The 15337-nt window shown below is 35.0% G+C and overlaps 1 protein-coding gene across 1 annotated transcript in view; it reads left to right on the top strand.

Annotated features, from left to right (window-relative positions):
* GRID2 (glutamate ionotropic receptor delta type subunit 2) overlaps nt 1-15337 on the top strand; it is a 4699489-nt gene that overhangs the window by 1364670 nt on the left and 3319482 nt on the right. The gene's annotated exons all lie outside the window — the stretch shown is intronic.

Below are 15337 nucleotides of genomic sequence, written 5' to 3'. Positions count from 1 at the left end.
TAAAATCCTTAGAGCTACTACAGAAGGTAGAGAGAGGATAAGGATAAGTACAGGTGAAGATTAAATGGTAAAACACTTAGAAGACAGGCTAGATTAGTTAAATATTTCCTTTAGGCATTCAGGAATGTGATATAATACATAAAGCAGCAGATCTGAAAATGCTACATTATAATGCTCTTTTAAATCATCTAACTCCTTATTTCGCACAAATTTATTACTCGTAAAGGAACTGTGATAGAACATCATTTCCCAGTAGATAATATTTGTCAAATTAGCCATACAGTTTTAATAATTCATCTGTCCTTCTTGCCTTCATTCTGTTGAAAATGTACATTGCCCCTGTTATAAAAATACATATTTCTGTGTTGCAATCAGCCCACAGCAAATCCTTTCAGCTTTTTCAGGTGAAGATAGACATTGATCAAATTAATTTAAAATGATTTGGAAGTTGAAGGGCTATAACCCTTACGTTTTTCCATGGTTGTGAACTTATTTGCAAATAGTATTTAACTTGTTATGAAACAATGTTTAAAAGAGAGTTCAGTCTAACATAAGTCAAAATGTAAGAATCCTTCTGGCAAGTTATATCAAACAGAACTATGCATTTAATGAATTCTCTTTAAAAGTAAAGTAACTCAAGTACAAATGTCTGAAGAGACAGAATTCCCAGGGCAATGACATTGCTGTTTCAGTTCATAATATCTGAGCAGCAGAAATGATTGTTTGCTAGATATTAAAATGCTCTACTAGAAGTTTGCAAGTCATTTTAATCTATTAATTTATACTCCCTTCTTGTCACCTGAGGCATGTTGACCACCTGTGTCAATGATGATTGGTGGATAACGTTCTGGAATTTAAAATTTTATGACTGATCCCTAAAAAGTGGCCTTCCACTATAAAATATTGGATGAAGAAATCATTTATCATTTACAGAGGTTTAACTGAAGTTTTGAAAGAAATATCTCAGCTGACAGGTTCTAAAGCATATATGTGTGGCATGCCATGTGATTTGGGAATGCTTTACATTTTTAAATTGTCCTTTGGGGATTTTAGATGCTTTACCAGATGTTCTGCATACATTAAAGTAGCTTTGCTTGTCCAAGGAGGGACAACCTGCTCTAAGTTTAATCAAATTTATATTTTTACATTTGATTAGTACTCAGGGGAATGCACACAATCATACTCTGCATAAGAATTAAACAGGACCCTGACTTAAAACATTTTGGAACTTCTAGAAATAATTGAAGGAAATGTAAACTAGAGAGGTATACAATTATGTGTGATTATTACAGTGTTATGCTCTTATTTTGTACAACTGTTGAGCAGATTGTTATGACTAATTCTTTACTAAACAGACAAATAAAATAACTTGGACCTTTGCGAACAAATACTCATGCAGTCTATGCTATAACTAACCACGTAGGAACAGTTTGTTTTCTCAACCTGCATATCACATTGGGAATACCTTATAACTGGGCAGGTTGTGTTTCATACTATGATGCCATTAAAGGATATAAACAATGTGCAGATTAAATAAATGAAAACTGATTTATATTAGTAGTCAAACATTTCTTGCATGTGGGAAAACCCAGTTTGAATATCTCAGTGAAGAATATTCTACTGCAAATAACTTCTCAGGAATTGCATTATATAAAAATAAAAATATATAAAACCTATTTTTCTGTATGGTTTGCAGATATCCTATTAAACTTTCATACTGTAGGTAACCCTTACCTATGATCTTTTGCTGTTTGCTCTGGACATTCTTCACAAGCTTTATTCTCCTTGAAATAAATCCTCCAGAAATCCAATCATTCTTCGTTCAGTTAGAAACCCGAGTGCTCATTCATGAAATAAACTAATTTATAACTTCCACAGTACGTGCAATGGACAGTATACATCAGTCCCTTGATGGCATTTGCAATCTGCTACCATGATAGGCCTTGTAGATGGCATTGCAAGTGATTATTTGTTTCTGACTAACATGCTATTCTTTACTGCCTTGTACCAAATATTACCCTTTTCCAGTAAACCCTTCCTAAGATTGTTAGTAATAAAGTATATAACTTTGCAGATTCTTTCCCCATCAGTAAATTCATATAATTTTGGTTTACAAAGTGCATCATTTTCCAGCCAATGATCCTTACCTGTAGCTTTACCTCCCATTCCAGTACCCTGAACTTGTCAAGTCCTCTTGGGTTCTTTCATCACTTTAGGCTACTGTCCCCACAATGGTTTCATAGGCTGCTGTTTCCAGTTTTTTTTTTTTTTGTCACGTAGAGCAATATATCATGCAGCCACTTTTGATTAAAACAACAGTGTGTTCTGTAAATTTTCAGGTGTCATATTTAAAAATGAAAAGTTACCTGACACATAACATTAAATAATATATAGAATACCTTTGCTAATGAGCCAAGCTGGATATTAGTGATGTGAATTCCAAAGAATATGAAGCCCAGAACTTACTCCTGTGGTGACACTCTGGTCACAGTTACCACACCCTCACTAGCAAAAACATTTCCGGTACACTAATCATTTGTCTGCTGTCTTTTTCTGTAGTACAATTAAGCAGAACCGTTTTCTGAATTGAGAAGCTTTATTAAGTGATATCAAGCCAACATTCCAGTAATTGAAAAGTAACCCTATCACACTTTGGACTTGTAGGACATATGCTCTATAAATTCATGCTGATAAGAGTCTACTGACCTAGTTGTAGTATTGAATTATACATATTTGCCCTTTGTGATTCTGCTGACCTGTTTCTCCAGCACTATTCAGAATGCATGTCTGTATACCTCACTTGCCACCAGCCCGTTCACTTGTACCTCATCTTACAGACAAAAAGACTGAGCAGTCTTGTAAACAAATTTGTCACTATTCCTTCCCTAAATCCATGGCTAGGAATACGCTGAGTGACTATATGCTATACTGCATCACTTTACCGATGTTTCTGCCTCATTCTTAACAATACCCTCATTAGTCCATTCTTTTGTCCACTGCTCTTACCTTCCCACCCTATACAGGTGAGATCTTCTAAGAGTACCTGTGATGGTCCCCTACTGATTCCAACTGAAGAATATTAGGTTTCTCTCCTACTCTGCCAACTGATGTCCCTGTAGACTGTCTGGTGTACTGATTTCATCATGGAACTTTTTTCTTCATATGTACCGTTACCAGTTTCTGTTGTAGTACTTTTTTGTGTCCTTTAAAAGCCTTAATTCCTTCCCCTATAGCTCTTCTCAGTTTATGGTACATCATCTGTTAGCAGTTCTGTTCAAACAACACTGATTTGATGAGGCATTACAACCTCCATGCAACCAAACCACCAACGATTTCTACTGTGTTGGATCCATAGATTATCTAACTCCCCTGCTGCCTTTGTTTTGGTCTGTCTAATGGTAGTTCAGTTTACTTTTTAGAACCCCTTCCCTCTATTTGCCATCTTTCTATCATACCAACACACATGATATAATGCTTCTGAGTCCATCCAAGAAAATTTCAGTGTAGTATTACTCCTCAACTTTCATATTGCTGTTGAATCTTCCTGTCTGACACACACACACACGCACACACACACACACACACACACACACACACGCACACACACACACACACACACACACACACACACTCACACACACACACACACACAGTTTGTGAAGTACAGTCAGCAGTGTCCCAATATGAAGACATTCCGTTGATACAATGCACATTAACATACAACCCCTTAATAATTCAGTGTGTCTGTAAGATTAAGGTCACATGATGTACATGCTCATTACAAGTTACAAACATTTAAAGAGATATCATTATTATACATATGTGTTACATTTCTTCTTAGAGATTCACATTTATTTTTTCTTAAATTGTCTGTCAAGACTTCTACTTTCCTTTAATTCCCATTTACCATGTAAAAATAGTATTCCACATTAGGAGAGGCCATTTTTTATGTTGCAACAGCTCTTGCATTTACATATGCATTTATTTACATTTGTTTACAGAGAAAGTCTAGAAGGAATTTAAACACCTTTACAGTGGATGCCTGGGAAGAAGAACTCCATGTTGCATATACAAAGTTATTATAACAATGTGCAAAACATCTTTTATAGCAAACTCATTTATAAGGTTGTAAAAGAGACATATCAAGAGTTCAACAATGAGTTAACTGCATTGTGCAATACACATAAATTGAAGTGAATGTTTTATAAAAATTATACAAAGACTGTTTTGGATGTAGTACTCTAATATACTCACATTAAAACATTTTTTTTTAATAAAAAATAAATAAATAAATAAAACAATACAAAGACTGTTTTGATGGTTGCACTGTACAATACACTTACTTTAAAGGAAATTTTCATACAAAGCCATTACTGGAGATAGTTGGGTACTCAAGAATTGAGGGGTAATGTTAATTGTCTGCCCACTTTGACCTGATAAAATTGTAAAAGAATGTATAAATAGATAGATTCAGACAGAGCCAGAGATACTGTTGTGTAGCAGAAAGGAGAGCCTTGGAAAAGGATAGAGAGTAAGATTAGTGTGAGACAAGATAGAGATGAAATTCTGATGAGTGATGAGTGATGAGCTCATGAATAATATATAGCAAAAGATATGCAGAGGGAGTTTTGCGGTGGCCAGAGAGATATGGGTTTGGGATAAGAAGCAGACGAGCACATTGAAAGGTGAGTGATATATTTGGGGAACATCCTGATGATGGTTAGATTAGAAAAAGAGAGTCTGCATAAGAAATGAGCTGTAGCTGGTGGAAGCAGGGAAGCATTGTGCTAATCTATAGGGGCGAGATGGAAGGTGTGGCAGGAGCTACTCAGGGGGTTTGAGCAGTGTCATTGCCATGCATCAAGAAGAAATTAATTTACTTCCTGTTTAAAGGTTTCAGAGGGAAGCTGGGAGAGAGTTTCACTGTTTTTCCATGTGGCAACCATATAGTGAGTCACCGTGAGAGTTGTGTAAGGGAATCAAATTTGTCAGACATTTTTCAGATGAACAGAGAGTCTAAGAAGGGATATACTAGTGCACCAGACTGCTGAGAAGGAGACAAGTTGTGGATTATTGAGGATTTTGTGTGCTATTTTATTTGGTTGAGTTTGAAGAGGTTGGGAAAGTTGAGACAGTTTAGCCATTTGAGATCTACACAATGGTGTGTTCTGTTAGGAAGGCTGCTGGCAAACATTATGATCTTGTGGCATTATTCAAAATTTTTCAGTTGTGTTAATTTCAGATTGGTAAAGATTGCAGAGGCATTTGTCAGGGGATGGATAAGGTAGGCAACAGGAGTAGACTTATGTGATTGGACAAAAAAAATAGATAAATAGAGCATATCTAATTTTGGATGGTCTTATGGGTTACTTTGTGAATGTGTATATCAAATATTATGTATTCATCAACAGTCATTCCAAGTAGTTTAGTGTGGCTGACTAGTTCAATTAATGTTCCATTACATGACTGGGGGGTAAGCGACTTGAGCTGTGTTGATACTTGTTTAGGTAAGAAGATCCTAAGTTTTGTTTTGGGGGGATTTAGGACTAGGTAAGATACCAGAAGCCAGATTTCCACATCTGTGAAAGAATGCTGAATAATGTTTTGAAGTGCAGAGATAGAGGGTCCTGAAAAAATGATGTTAGTGTAATTCTCGTACTGAATCAAAGTGGAGTTGGTTAGTCTAGTGGGTAGACAGTTGATAATATAGTGAAGAGTAGTTGGCCAAGGATATATCCTTGAAGGACATTGACAGGGATGGTGAAGAATGTGGAGAAGGCTTATAGCCATTTTAAATTCCGAGTTCTATGGTGAAGGTAAGATTTGAGCCACATAATGGCTTTGTCTAATAAGTCTATTTTTGGTGAGTCTATGAAGGGAAAGGGGGTGTGAGACAGTATCAAAGGTTTTAATGACGTTGAGGAATACTAAGTAGATAAGGAGCTTTCTGTTCTTACGGGTATTTGCAGTGTTAAAAACTGAGAGAAGAGTTGTGTCAGTGCTGTGAGAGGGAAGGAAGTCATGTTGACATTTTGAGACATGATTGTGGTTGATAAGCTAAGCTTGCAGATGTGACTAGATACATTTTTCTTTGATTTTTGAGAGGGTAATAGAATAGCTGCTGGACTGAAGGAGGAAATATTAGTGGATGGGCCATCTTTGCGTAGTGGGAAGATAAAGGATTTTTTTCCATATAGAAGGAAGTATGTTTCTTGAATAGATCTGTTCAGTATGTAGTTACATCAGGGTGAGAGGGGCAACTGCTCTGAGCACAATGTGTTGGGAGGGTGCAATTAACCTATTCTAATGTCTAATGCAATACCAGCTTTTAAAACCCAGTATTACATATGCAGTCAAATCCGAGTTCTATAGCACTCCATGTATGCTCTAAACCATAGTAACTGCTTGCAGTTTGCAATAGTTTAAAAGTAAAAAAAAATCACTTTTTTTACTAAAATCTGAGTACAGTTCTCTGTGCTGCCATTGTATAAACTGTAGTAACTGTTTGCTACATTTGTAGCATGCAGTTTGCTACAGTTTATAAGAAAATGCTATTTTATTTTTTTTAAGTTAAACATGAGAGCCATAGCACTCAGTGCAGGAAGGTTATAAATGGTAGCAAATATTTGCTACACTGGTAGCAAGCAGTTTGCTACAATTTATAAAACAGAATATTTTTTTAAATTTTTGATAAAATAGAGGATGGTCAGGCAGACGGCATAGAAATCGGACTTGAATGGGTAGGCAGTGGTATGGTGTGTTGTGCATATGGCCACCTGACTAGTGTGCCAGTAGAAGGAAAGTCCATTTTTTGTATTTTTCCTTTTCAATGGAAGACTGGGGGGGTGGGGTTGCTCGTTCATGGTACTGACCGAGGGAGCTTTTTTGAACCACTTAAGTTTCTGGATCTTTTAACTAAGATAGAGACAGGGAAAGTTAAGCTTTTAAGTGCTAGTTTTAGATATTCTGTGTGAGGTTATACCTCAGTGATGACTCCACACTCTAATAAAGAGACGGTGATACAATGCAATCATAATTAAGTTATCTATGACCAGCTCTGTTTTCTTTTCTGTATAGCTCCTCAGATTTCAAATTCATTAAATGACAAAGAGAGGCACAGTGACTTTTGAAAACAATGAATCAAGGAAATTAAATTGGAAATAGCAAAACTTGGGATGTACACAGACCTATAGAGGGGACTGTCAGAATGAAAAAAAAAATAATTATTAAACATATTACACGACACAGAAAGTCACAATCTCTCTCAAACAAACATCGATGGACCACACAAAAGGATAAAATCTGTTTAACTCATGAAGTGGCATGGAAAACTACAATATTTCTTAAAATAAGTGTCAAGAAAATTGAAATAAGAAATAGTGATGTATTATTTCTTGTACCACTTCTACTATTCTTAAATACTTTTTATTGACAACATTTCATTGTAATTTAAACTCTGGCAATAACAAAACTTATCACAAAGCCAGATCATAAATATGCACATAGTGTGAATTTTTTGGGCTGTGTTATAGTTGTGTGTATTGTCAATTTTTCTTGTTAGATATATTACTATAATACATTGTCATGCATAATGATCATAAATGCACTATCCAGTGTTTCTTATGGTTATTCAATAAATATAAAATTAAAAGGCAAAATGTGATGGAAGAAACATTTTATATATTATAGATGGAAATATAATTTAACAAAAAATATACAAAACTTCCAAACATCTATAATCACCTGGAATTTGTTCTGTTATTTTAATGCCTGATGATGACTATAAACTGTTATTACAATACCAAAAAATAAGGCTGCTTATTTGCATATGTATATATTCATGTGCTATCTTATATAAGTTGACTGGTGAGGTATGTTCTCTTTACCCATAATCTTGTACAGATGCAGTACACATGGTAGGTTCCTCAGATAAGTATTTATTTATTTTTTTTATTTTGTATTTATCCTTTGTCGACTGAGTCAGTCCTACTAGACTAGTAGCCTCTTTTCAGTGGAGACTCAAGGTGGTATTTATACTACTAGGGGGAAATTTAGGCAGTGCACCAAGGAACATCCCCTATTCTTTTTGGTGAATGCCATAGGATCTTTTACATCTACCTAAGCTACTAGCAGCTCAAGAAGATGGGACTTCAGTTTAATGTCTCATCCAAAGGATGGCACACTCTGGGGTGTAGCACACCCATTAAAATGTACTACAGTGTCGGCAATCCATGCACTTGGTGTGGGAATGGAACCCACAGCCATCTGCACAAAAGGCAAAGCTCTATCTACCTACTGTGCCACTGACACAACAAAAACATGTCGATAAATAACAGAAGAAAGTAGATTAACACAAATGCAGTAATTCACAGGTTCTCATTAGAAGCACACACTCTAAGTACCAGGTATTGGTAGAGACATACATCTCTTGGAGTTCAAAATTCATTTTCCTTATTACAGTATATTAAATGCTATATGCACAGTAAGAAAGATACTTGGTATTTTCTTTTTTATGAGGGGAGGACAAGAGAGAAAATAAGCAAAATTAAAAGTGAATATGATCCACAAAACTAAACAGTAAGGCAAGATTAACTATATATACATTGCCAAACCATTTCACTGAATGGATTGACAGTGGACAGATATAGAATTGATTATATATTTATTTTTAAATATATGAAATACTTGTTTTTCTCAGGGTCATATTTCAGAAAGACACAAAACAGAGAGTTATTTCCCTATATTTGTTAAAAAGACTTTTGACAACATAGATCACATCAATCAGTATAGATAGGAAAGCATTTAATTTTGCTGTTGATAAGAACATGGATACCTAAGACAGTTACTAAAATAAGTGCATTGCCACTTCCGTGTGCTCTGTATGGACTATATTTATCAGTAAAGATCCTTGCTTATTCTCAGTACTATAAAAGTTTACAAATGTTTACTACAGAGAAATTATGAATGATGATTACTGGTGATTTTTTTTTTGAATGTATTAATAGCTTCTAAATTGTTCAAAATATTTTCACATTCCTAGCTAATATTTCCATAGCAATCCCATTCCGGAAGACTTATGCATAATTGTTTTCCTGATGTTAACAGAAGTCAGACATGCTAAGCTTTTCTTTAATTTGATTTGTTTTATGGGCACTTTTCTTTAATTTGATTTGTTTTATGGGCACTTTTCTTTAATTTGATATGTTTAACGGATGCTTTTCTTTAATTTGATATGTTTTACGGACGCTTTTCTTTAATTTATATGCTTTATGGCACATGGGAAAAGTTTCTTCCATAATGCAATGAGCCCACTTTATCCCCCTTAGTCTAACTTTGCCCAACACTATATGATACAATGCATTTCTGCATATGTTATATGGCCTAAACCCTGCAGAATAATCCTTAGGGCACTGTGACAATCTGCTTTAGGAATGTGGTCTTCAAACCACTACAAAGTGACTTGATTTCATTTATTTAATAATTATTGTGGTCGTTAAGCACTTAAAACCTAGTAGGCATTGTTGCATATTTTCAGGGGAAATTTGAAAGTACTATCTTGCTAAGTGACTTGCTCTGAGTAACACATCAGTCAAATTTAGACTGAAGGAAACAAACTGTGTTTTGCATTATGTGCATGATTCCTGACAGCTACTTGGGACCTTAATCATATGCACTAGACTGCCATAAATAGCTGTGTTTTCTTACTGGAGGCTGCGGTCCTAATGTGAGAATGAGATTTCCGCAATAATAGAAAGGTGGACAAAGTCTGAGAGTTGCATGAATAATAAGGCTGTTTCCCTCATTTTCAGAGTTGTTCTTTTATCTTTTTTTTAGAGAAAACATTCCATCGCGGCTCCTGATCCTCTCTACCCATCCCCTTCTCTCATTACTCCTGCTACTGATTTCATCCTCCACTGGTATCAGTTATCAAAATGATTATATCTCTGCCAGTCCTCCAAGAAAAAGGCTGTTGCCATTGGCACTGATCATTGCCTTTTGTGGCTGCCTGCCCCACCACCTAAGGAAACTGTGTTCCCATTGTTTCTTTGATCCTCGCCTTGTCGTGCTGTCCAGTCAGCTGCTTAGGTTGATCATTGATCTCTGGCCTGATGTGTCCCATTCAGACCTAAAACCTCTGGTGCATATTTTTTAACGCAAGCATTATTGAATGGTTTTAAGAATAGAATATCTTGCTGCAGTTGCATCATATTACTGTCAAGTACAGTAACATTGTATATATATATATATGTATATGGGTCTATTTCAGAATGCTGACTGTTCAGAATGCCGACTTTCGTATGGCAGACACCATATGATCGACATTCCGAAATACCGACATCCTGAAATAGCACCATTTACCTACCTGTAAACACAGTAAAACTGTGTTATGCAGGGGGAAAGCCCCCTGCACCCCACCACATCCCCTGCTACTTAAATATTCAAACTTCGAGATTGCACTACAGTGCAGGAAAGGGGAATCTCCCAGTCCCGCACTATAGCGGAATCTCCGCTATCATTTGTTGGCCTTTCAGATGTTCGCTCATATGGTGTCAGCCATATGAGTTTCGAACATTTGAAAGTTCGAACAAATGAAGGGCTCCCACATATATACATATATATATATATATATATATATATATATATATATATATATATATATTTTTTTTTTTTTTTTTTAATTCAGTGTTGCCACCTAGGTTAAATGTATAGTATACATGTTTCTTCTAGATAAGTAGTGCATAAATACAGTGATTTTATTTTATTTTTATTTTATTTCATTTTGCATTTGTTGACCGTGAATGTCCGACTGGACACAGATCCATTTTCAGAAGAGGTCCGGGGAGAAAAGCTCCAATAGCATTACATACAAGAAAATTTCACAAAATAAGGAATAGCATACAGAAAGAAATGTTACTTCCATATAAACATAAGTAAGGCATAGCTTAACAATTCTTAAAGGAGACATTTAATAAAGTCAATAGGTTAAGATTATTCAGGATTCCAACAGTAAGATCTGTACAGAATTTTTTTTTTTTGGTATTAATGTATATCTGAGTGTTTTCCTTAATTATGAATACTTGCAGTAATTTTGTTAAAGTAATAACAGTTGGTTATTAAACTTTACAGAGATAGGAATTAGGGGACTTAGTCGAATCATTGAACAAGGTATGGTAAGGATTAACCTGGGGAGTAGCATGAGCAAAGCCAATTGTTTGAGAAGTGGGTTTTCAGGAGTTTTTTAAAATGAATAGTGGAGGTAGTGGAGGTTATTTGGTTAGGTAGTGAGTTCCAGATTCTGGCAATAGTGCAGGCAAAGAAAGATTTCCCAGCATCATTTGTATCTGATGACATTTATGAGGTTCTGGGAACTAGATCTTAAGGCTCCAGTGGGAATGTGGGGGTTAATTATATACTGGAGTGCAGGGGTGGTTTCTGGAAGGTAGTAGAATTTATGTGCTATTGAGAGTTGATTGAGTAGGAGTAGTTGAGGTAACTCGAGCCAATTGAGCTGGTTATGGGCACAGTGGTGGGATTTGTATGAGGCTTCAGTAGCCAACTTGACAATCTTGTTATAACAAGATTTCATTTTGTTCAGATCAGTTTTTCAGAGATTAGTAAGGATGGGGGAGGCATAGAGAAGGATGGATAAGAGATGAGTTCTTGCAATAGTAGCTTTGGTTTGTTTTGTGATAAACTGTTTGTTCTTATAGAGGAGTCCTAGCTTTTTGTTAACTTTCTTGATGGCTTATGCTATATGGATGCCAAATTTCAGGTTATTGTCTATTTCAACACCTAGCAGTTTAGTGTGTGCAGTTGGAGTGATTTGAATGTTATCTTTGGAGTGAATGGTGAAACTATTGTTAAGGGGGGGGGGGGTTCGACCAGGCTGAGTTTTTTTGGGGTTAAGAATAAGTTTGGTGGTAGTGAACCATGTTTCGGATAGAGTAAAATTATTTTTGGTCAGAGTTTGCAGTTCTTTTAAGGTGGGGGTGGCAATTATAAGGATGGTGTCATCTGTGTATTGTACTACTGATGCTGTGAGTGAGGAAGAAGAGATTTGGTTGGTAAATAGTGAGAACAATAGTGGGCCAAGGATGGATCCTTGAGGGACACTTATGAATACTGGTAGCAGGAGGGACAGCTGGTTATGCCATAGGACTGCTTGCTGATGAACAGATAAGTAGCTATTGAACTATGATATAGTGGAGGAGCTGAAGTTTAGGGTAGATAGAGTTTGGAGAAGAATACTATGGTTTACCATGTCAAAGACTTTTGATAGGTCTAAGAAAATGGAAAATACAAATAGTCCCTTGTTTCTGTGGTGGTTAACTATATCGATAAATTATAGTAATGCTGTGGTAGTGCTGTGGGAGGGTCTAAAGCCATACTGAGTTTTGGAGAGTAAGTTGTTTTTTAGGAGGTACTGCAGTATTTGGGAATGAACAACTCTTTCTAATATTTTGGATAAAGGTGAAAGAATTGCGATTGGGTGGTAGTTGGTGAGTTCTAAGGAGTTGCCTCCTTCATGCAGTGGAATAATAAGTGTTTTCCACAAGCTGGGGACTTTGTATTCTGCAAGTGACCCGCTTATGAGGATGGACACGGTATAGTCTATAGTCTCTGCTGATATCTGAAGGTAATCTGCTGGTAGGGTGTCAGCTGCTAGTGTGGTTGGTCTGAGTTTCTTAAGGAGTTTAGAAATTACCTTAGTGGGTACAAGGTGTAGGAAAAAGCTGGCGGTATTGTTTTGAGTAGTAGGATGGGTTTCAGTAGTTGCTGGTATAGGGCTACTAGTGGTATTTAGGCATTGGCAAGGGTTGAACTGTTTCAGTAAAGAATCAGTTAAATTGTGTGGGAATGTTGTCATGGTTGTTTAGTAGTACTGGGGTTAGAGTAGTGGCTTTTCCTGGGTAGATTATACCATTTATTGTGGCCCAAAATTGTGACCAAGACATTTGCTATATACATATAGTTGACAGAAAACCTATTCTGAACTGTTGAATGTCATAATCTAGGTTTAAGTTATGTTTGAAAGGTGAAGTCTCCATCAAGTTGAGTCACATACCTATGTACATGGATACCTAGTTACCTAAATTGCTTCATTAATCATGCAGGTGATTTCAGCAACAAGGAATAACTTAAAAACAGTACCCACTATTCAACTTTACTCTTGCACTTTTTCATGTATGGCTTCTAATGATCACGCTAAACTCTGCAGTAAGATGCAACATTAAATATTTCTTTCCACCCCCCAAGTGTCTTCTTTCTCCTTTCTCCTTGTCAGCATTCCTCTTCCAATACTCATTACTTCACATTTTCTTTGCCTTATAATAATACAATGTATATTAAAAATAGTACATATTATATGTATTATATAATAATTATGTACTGTGTGTATGTTATTATTACATAACAATTGTATACCGTGTGCATTTCTATTTGTCATTTTGAAAGAAAATTACACAGGATGTTTGCATTTAAGCCTTAACTGTCCCTTCACATGTCCTACTCTGTATTTATCCCATATTCAGTTTCTCTTTTGTATATTCTCCTAGGTGGAGTGCGAACATGGTACAAAGGGATCAACACCTATCCTTACCAATAAATATTAAATGAATAAAATAAAATAAACTGTTCATTGTTAAGAAAGAATTTAATTCCGGATGCAATTCCATAGCTGGAGTGCAGCTTGCCTGTCTTTCTTTGTGTAATTAGAGATTAAAGTCAAATTTAAATTTGGCTATGTTGTTTTTTTTTTTTTTTTTTCACTTTTAGTTTAACAGTAAGTTAGAATTTTGTGTCATCTGCTATCATAATATTTATTTAACAAATATCATAATTCAGAGTGTAAGCACAAGAACATTGTGCTACAAGCTCAACATAAATCTGAAAACCATTCATATTACACCTACAAATTGAGAAAATAAGAATCAGCAAAATCCTTTTTACTGACTGATCAGAAAGCTTTATTTCAATGTCCGTGTAAAGCTATATAAAGTAATTTTATTATTGGTACTTGCAGAAAATCTCCATTGCATATCAAGCATGTAGTGTTATATGTCCATGTTTTCTAATGCTGATATATATATATATATATATATATATATATATATATATATATATATATATATATATATATAGATATATTGATTGGAGGGGGGTATGTAAGAATAATATATATTTTTGAAATGTTTAGAATTCAGTAATTATAAATTAATGAAACGTTATCAGATTAACTTATCAAATAAATCAAAAAACACCCAGTAAGACTCATAATTATCTCTTAAGACAAGAAAAGACTTAAACACATTTAACCTTCTTTTCACTAACATGAGTAGGACTGTGTCATGTAAAATTGAAATACCCTTGGTTTACCATTTATATGATCAGGACTAAATATATGATATATAATTGTTTGGAAGCAAGAGTTTTTAATAAATTGTGTAGAATTTACAAAAAATTATATCTAGAAGGATGTGATATTAAAACAAAATTATGAAGGCTATGCAAGATACATTGTTATAGGCTGGATCTACATTGTTTTATTTATTTGTATTAAACTGCATATTAAATGCTACTTAATTTCATCCCTTATCTAACCTACAGGAAGAAGCATTAGCTTCTGAGTTATAGAATATAGGCTTTTATTTTTATTGTTACATATTTACAGAGCAGGACTTCACAGAGGTGTTTTTCCTGCTTATTTCAGATAATATTAATCTGATGGTAGGAATGTTCATATTTCTGAGCAATGTTTGATTTCTCTCAGCTAGCCATAGTTTTATCTCCATGAAAAAACAATATGAAACTCAGCTGCACATCTCCTGGGTGTTCATTAAGGAGCATTTCCCTCAGGAAGTCATTTTAAGTGATAGCTTTGTACTGGTAGCAAGATTACACGTCTGTGGCCCCCAAGTGCTATACACATTTAAAATTACACTCTGAACCACAAGAAAGAGTAAAAACTAATTCTCACTTCAACAGAAACATTTTTTCTGGGGCGAAAACCTGTCATCTTTGATACCTTTTGGCTTGATTTGTTGCACTATCTACATAGAACATCTTTTTTATTGATGCTAGCCTTTGCAAAAAATATATGAAAAGCAATAGTTTACTACAGTGTTGCTTCTATATATTTTGTCAGTTCGATATACCGCTGTAGCATAATAGGATGGAAGAAAAAATATGCAAAAAAGGCATGTATATGTATAAATAAAACATGTATTGAGTATTAAACTTTCAGGTAAATGCATAAAAGTTGTAAAATTTTGCAAAGAAGACATTAATCTGCAAATAACTGAAAATATATATTAAGGATAAAATGTACACTTAAATG

This window comes from Protopterus annectens, chromosome 2.part0 (genome assembly GCF_019279795.1).
Source record: "Protopterus annectens isolate FY-2018-M chromosome 2.part0, PAN1.0, whole genome shotgun sequence".
Classification (NCBI taxonomy): Eukaryota; Metazoa; Chordata; order Ceratodontiformes; family Protopteridae; genus Protopterus; species Protopterus annectens.
The sequence above is the reverse complement of the archived record's forward strand: the minus strand, read 5'-3'. Positions and strand labels throughout refer to the sequence as shown.